The 6,982-nt window shown below is 37.8% G+C and overlaps 1 long non-coding RNA gene across 1 annotated transcript; it reads right to left on the bottom strand.

The window, feature by feature from the left end:
• Window positions 1-203: 203 nt before the first annotated feature.
• LOC124892284 lies at window positions 204-3,836 on the bottom strand. The gene is made up of 3 exons (XR_007050167.1): window positions 3,639-3,836; window positions 2,852-3,008; window positions 204-274 (listed from the first exon to the last, which is right to left on the bottom strand). It is a non-coding gene; the product is annotated as an uncharacterized LOC124892284 (long non-coding RNA).
• Window positions 3,837-6,982: the final 3,146 nt, after the last annotated feature.

The raw sequence follows: 6,982 nt of genomic DNA, 5'->3' as shown, positions 1-6,982 counted from the left end.
CCAGGTCCCAAAGTTGGAGGGCAACTTGCGTGAACTCTACAATTATAAAAGAAAGCTTTTCTCCTCAAGTTTCCTACACCTCTTTGCTTGACTTACTTTGGAGGGAGTATTTCCTACTCTTCCCTAAGTTATCCAGCTAACCCAGTGAAAAAGAAAAGTAACTTTCTGGTGCTATTCTGCAGGAGAGAGTATGTCAAAAGATATTACCAGTTGCAGATATCAGAACCTCATCACCTCCAGGGTGGTCATCCAAGAATTTTGTCACATGATATACCTGCATAAAAGTATGCAGAAAATTTTGAAGATATAGAAGAAACAAGGGGAAAAAGGAATAGTAAAAGTAAGGTAACATGGAATTCAAGGTGCAAGTGATGCCAACTATCAAGTAATGCAAAATATTGTTGCTCATCAAAAATAACCATCAACAACAAAGTATAGAGTTCTCAAGACCCCTGAATCACTTCAAAAAAACGAAAAGGGAAAAAAGACAGTGAGAGAGAAGGTATAACAAATGGCATAGGGTTGACAAACAAAGAAAAACCTCAACATGTGGATGGAGTTGCTAAAGGCACAACCTTGCTCACTAGAAATGGGCTCACTTAGTCTTCAGTTCCAAGGGAACTCCTTTTCACTATGTCTGCTATATAACTAGCTTCAGCAAAAAGCAAAATAGTACAAATGAGGTCATTAGAGATTGGGCTACTTCACCGTTGTTGAAGCTTTGGTGGCAGAGCCACCCGTTAATCTTACAGGTGAGAGGTAGTAGGCAAACAGTGAATAGTCAAGGTGCTCACAAGTTGGGCTAACACCACCATTATAAAAAAGGAGAAGAAAAAACGAATGCTCATGAAGAAAATATAAGAATTTCGAATGACAAACATAGAGTATTTCCCTAAAAGATACGAAGATTTCCCTAAAAGATACGAAGTCATCCAAAAGCCAATGAATGACGACTTGCCAAAAATTCATGCTTAATACGCATGTCAATCATTTCAAAAGGTAATATCACATATAATCGCGTTATGGTTTACAAAAATCAATAGTAAAACTCATTATAAAACAATGGTCCAATGAATCTCTACGGAACACTAAGAATTTCAGCCAACCAAAAGATAAAAACAAGCAAGGTCACAATGGGAAACTACTGGAGTTTTGGAATTGCAAGGGGTGATTAGCTTATTCCATTTTCATAGGAAGGCAAACTACAAGTTATTACTGTCATAAAAAGGCACCATGCATTATGGTGAAAAGCCAATGGTTGGAAAAATATCATGCACTTGCATCTGTACGTTGTCAAAACTAGAGTTGTTGACCATTTGTTCATCTACAAAGCTTCTTTAAGTTCCCAACAGAAATACCTAAGGCCTAAATAATGAGCAGTAAAAACTATTATTTCACTGATAAAGCAATGTCATGGTATAAACTTCTTTAGCTGACAGAACTTTCTCTCTCTCTTTCTTTTTTTGTTGGTATAATTGAATTTCTATATGATGCTATAAGATTATGTACACAATCAGCTCACTCGAAAACCAATCACTAGTTCTGCCAACACTAAACATGATTATTTGGTAGTCTAGAAAATATGACAAGTTACTATAACTGGTTAAATTACGCTGTGTAAAAAGGTTTTGTATTTTCGATGTATATTAGAAAAATCCTTTTCAATGAGAACACTGCATCTAAGTTACTCGGACTCTTCACTTTCGATACCGCACCCGTGTCAACACGACATGGGTGTGGGTGTGGGATCCATACCCGATCTGGTCAACTAATTTTGGGTACTTTGACCAAAATCGACTGGGAAAGTCCTGACATATTTAAGAAATTCTGTAATCAAAACAAAAAGCTAATGTAGGGAGGTAATTGGTGGGGGTGTATTCCTGGTATGATTCCGTATTCAATGTTCTGTTCCGTGTTCCGTGTTCTATGTTTGTTACGAATCTGTGTGCTTTCCTCTGCTTTATATTCCTGCATTCCTGCTTTACTCTGTTTTATATTCCTTATGGCTGCAGTATCTATGTTATGTCATCTGCTTCTGTGCTGTACTATGTGTTTGTTTGATATCTCGTAACTTGAGCCGGGGGTCTTTCGGAAACAGCCTTTCTACTTCATCAGAGGTAGAGGTATGGACTGCGTACATCTTACCCCCCCCAGACCCCACGAAGTGGGAATACACTGGGTTTGTTGTTGTTGTTGTTGTTGAGAATATCTTGTATATATAAATTTCTATGTTATTGCTTTTCCTTTTATCTCCTTTCAGGATTTTCTTTTGAACAGTATTTTCTCCTCAAGTTTTCAACATGTTTTCAACATAATATCTCATAATTTATGTTTTATAACTCTATTTTTAGATATTTAAATTATTTTTCGCCGAATCCACACACTCGTATCCATCCTAGATCCATATTCCCGAATCTTTAAATTGAGACTGCGAAGGATCCGCCCTCTAGCAATCACCAAGGCGATAACAAAAGTATATACAAAATGTCTTCATGATTCAAACCAGCATTTTTGACAAAGAAAGGCAACAAGGGTCTACCTCATCTCGAGGCGAGGCGAGCAGTGAGGCAGTCGCCTTTTTGAAGTGAGGCGCCAATTAATACCAAAAAGTTAAAATATTTAATTGCATAAATAAGTAACCAAAATCTCTCAATAGCAATAACATATTAGCAAATATTTCAATTCAAAAACTAAAAATAGATAGTTAGTATATAATTCCATCCAAGGTCTTTCTTTTTGCTACCTCATTGAAAATGTCGTTTATGGGCAAATAAAGTCTGAACTTTTAAGAAGAGAGTCACGGTTTGTGGCTTTGTGCAAATAAAACCCTTCATATTGCCTTTTAACTTACTTTTTAATTGAAAAAAAAGTTGACGCTGTTGTTGCTTTTCTAGCCGCATCGCCTCTAGCCATTTCTCGCCTCCGTGGGATTGCCTCGACTCTCCGGTTCTCGCCAAAGGCGCTATGGCGAGCACCTTTCACAACATTTATTTAAACAAGTAGTCATCCTGTTGTGTACACATACCATTCAGAACAAAGATATAAGTAGATAATAAAGTTTCGGATACTTTTTTAACTGAGAGATCCCTGAGGCCAAGCGGCACATCACATGATGAGCTCATCTTTTGCCCACTGGATTATGATCCTGGGTCTGTGTTGTAGATAATTCAAGTCAATCGATTATCTCCACGGAATTCCTGATAGAAAGAAACCTACAAATCGGTTCTCGGCATAGATATGTTGTTATTCCCATTGAGAGAATCAAGAAAACTACCCTACCCATTAATTCATGAAACCAAATATTTAAGCCCCAACCAACAAAACAATCAGATAACAAGATGAGATCGTACCCCATCCCCATTCAAACCCCGGGTTCCCCCATTGCCACCACAAAAAAAAGAAATAAAAACCACGAATAAAAGATGGGGTTTCTAGAAAAATAGAAAGCACAACAGAACTTGATCAAAACTCAATCTTTAACATGTACAACTGATCACGATTGAATCGTTTTCTTTAATTGTTTCATAATTTGATGAATTTTCAAGATTGAGTCTTAAATGCAAGGAGATCAAGAGTAAGATCTAGGCAATGAAAGGCACTTAATTACATGAAATAGCAGAGTGATGAGGAAAATATACCTTGCCACTAATAATCAGCCAACAATCCTTGGCGGTATTGTGTTGGGAGACCTCAGCCAAAGTGTAGACCTTACATTCACCACCCCTTTGTGAATAAACAAGAGAACAAGATCAAAATTTTGCTCTTCAAGACCTGTGAAAGGGCTTGAAGAGAGGAAAGGCCTTGAAGAAATAATTATAGCTGCCAAACGGGCTGGTTCGGTTCAAACCGGCACCGACCCATTAAGTGTAATCAATCTGTGGGCTCATCTGGTTCGGGTTCAGTTCTTAATGGGTCAATTCGGTTCAAACACAATAGTAAAAAATCCGCAAACAGTCCGTGACCAACCCACTTTGAGAAATGGGTCAGTTATTGGTCCTTTATGAAAATAAAAAATTAAATTAAATTCAAATTTACATATTTTTTCCAATATATACTATATATACACATCTATATACATTTTAAATACGTTAAACAATAAACGTATAACATATATACATTACATATTATACTACTTGGACCAACGTAATGAGAACTGAGCTTCCCCTCCTTCTCAAACCTCATAACTCCTTTCATAGGAGACACCTTCAAGAACACCCAATCACTTACTTCAAACTCCACACCCCTCCCCCCGTCGCCGCCGCCTCACATTCGTATAAGACTTTTAACAACTCTAAGAAATCTTAAGTCTTTCTCTAATCACTTTTACCTTCTCCATGACTTTGTAAACCAAGTCAGGACCAAACAACCTAGACTCACCAACCTCAAACCACCCAATAGGAGACCTAGACCTCCTACCATAGAGAGCTTTACAAGGAGCCATCTGAATGCTTAAATGATAACTATTCTTGTAAACAAACTCAATAAGAGGCAAATAATCCACCCAGCTTCCCTTCAAATCAATTACACATGCCTTAGCATATCCTTCAAAGTCGGAATAGTCTACTCCGCTTGTCCATCTATTTGAGGGTGAAAATCGGTTCTAAGATTCACCTGAGTACCCAAACCTTTCTAAAACAAACACCAGAAGCAAGAAGAAAACTATGTACCTCAGTTTAAATGATAGACCAGGCGCTCCATGCAACTTCAGAATCTTCTAAATGAACAACTTCACATAATCCTCTCCTGAGTAGTTAATCCTCACAGGCAAGAAATGAGCATACTTAGTCATTCTACCTATAATGACCCAAATCGAATCATACTGACTGCGAGACCGTGGAAGACCCATAATGAAATCCATATTAATCATCTCCCACATCCACATAGGAAACTCTATCTCTTGAGACATGACACCAGGCCTCAAGTGCTCAACCTGCACTTGCTGACAAACCATACATTTGGTAACAAAATTTGCCATATCTCTCTTCATATGGTTCCATCAGTAGATTTCCTTCAAGTCAGGATACATCTTAGTCGAACCCAGATGAATTGTGTATCTGATTCATGATTCTCAGTCAAAATCCTTTCCTGCAGCCCATTAACATCAGGAACATATAACCTACCTTGATACCTTAAGATGTTATCTCCCTCAATCTCAAAAGCCATAACCTTTTGCTGATCCACCCCATCCTTAATCTGCATAAGTATGGAATCCAAAGCCTGTTTCTCCTTCGCCTCAACACCAAAATATGATTTAACCACTTCTTGAACAATGACTCCTCCATCCTCAGAGTCCAAAAGACGAATTCCCAAGTTAGCCAACCTGTGAATGTCCTTCACTTATCCTCTTTTCCCTTCATCAACACTGGATAAGCTCCCCCATAAACAACCTACTAAGAGCACCAGCAACAACATTAGCTTTACCTGGATGGTAGTGAAGACTCAGGTCATAATCCTTAAGTAATTCAAGCCACGGCCTCTGTCTGAGATTCAACTCCTTCCGATAAACACAAACTGCAAGCTTTTATGATCTGAATAGATGTCTACATGCACTCCATAAAGATAATAGTGCCAAATCTTCAAAGCAAAAACCACAGCCGCCAACTCTAAATTTGAGTTAGATAATTCCTCTCATGAACCTTAAGCTTCCCAGAAGCATAGGCCACAACCCTACCATGCATCAAAACACAACCGCTCCTACACAGGACATATCACAAAACACAACAAAACTGTCAGTACCCCCGGGCAGTGTCAAAACTGGCGCAGAAGTCAACTTATCCTTCAACTACTCAAAACTACCTTCACAAGCATCTGACCATAAAAACTTAATCAATAGACGAGAAACTCTATAAAAATCTCCTATAATACCTAGCCAAGCCGAAGAAGCTCCTAATGTCGGTTGGAGTCATGGGTCTAGGCCATTTCTTAATTGCCTCAACTTTCTATAGTTCCACCTTAATCCCCTCACTAGAAACAACATGCCTTAGAAAGGCCACAAAACTCAACCAAAATTCATACTTTGAAAATTTAGCATACAACTTTTGGTCCTTAAGGGTCTGCAACAGAATTTGGGGGTAATTGGCATGATTCTTCTTACTCTTAGAGTATACCAAGATATCATCAATGAAAACTATTACAAACAATTCCAAAAACTGTTTGAAAAGTCGATTCATGTGATCTATAAACGCAGTCAGAGCATTAGTTAACCCAAATGACATAACTAAAAACTCATGTGGGTTTGAAAAACAATCTTGGAAATATCAACCTCTCTAATTTTCAGCTGATGATACCCCGTCCGAGGATCAATCTTATAGAAATATCTAGAATCTTGAAGCTGATAAAAAAGTTCATCAATATGAGGAAAAGGATACTTATTCTACACTATAACCTTATTCAACTGACAATCGTATACACATCTGAAGAGATTTTTCTTTCTTTCGCTCGAAAAGTATAGTAGCACCCCATGGAGAAATACTAGCACGAATGAACCTTTTATCAAGTAGATCTTTCAATTGCTCCGTTATCTTCTTTAATTCAATCGGAGCCATTCTATAAGGAGGAATGGAGATAGGACGAGTATCCGGCAGACAGTTAATTCTAAAGCATATTTCTCTATCGGGAGGAATTCTGGGAAGATCACTGGAAAACACTTTAGGAAATTCATTAACCATAAGGACAAATTTCAAAGGACTTTCAGAGTCATAATCCTTAACCTAACCTAAATGATACAGACACTCTTTTAAAGTTAATTTCTAAGCTCTAAGATAAGAGATAAACCTCCCTTTGGGTACTAAGGATCTCCCCCCCTATTATAATACTGACTCATTAGGAAAGTGAAAATGGACCTTTTGGGTCCTATAATCTAGAGAAGCATAGCATGAGTGAAGCCAATCTATCTCCTAGATAACAACAAAATCCATTATATCCAATTCTATCAAATCTACCAATGTCTTCCTATAAAAAATGGACACCATACAACCCCTAT

The sequence above is a fragment of the Capsicum annuum genome, unplaced genomic scaffold (assembly GCF_002878395.1).
Source record: "Capsicum annuum cultivar UCD-10X-F1 unplaced genomic scaffold, UCD10Xv1.1 ctg45422, whole genome shotgun sequence".
Classification (NCBI taxonomy): domain Eukaryota; kingdom Viridiplantae; phylum Streptophyta; class Magnoliopsida; order Solanales; family Solanaceae; genus Capsicum; species Capsicum annuum.
Note: the sequence above shows the minus strand (reverse complement) of the source record. Positions and strands in the feature narration are given on the sequence as shown.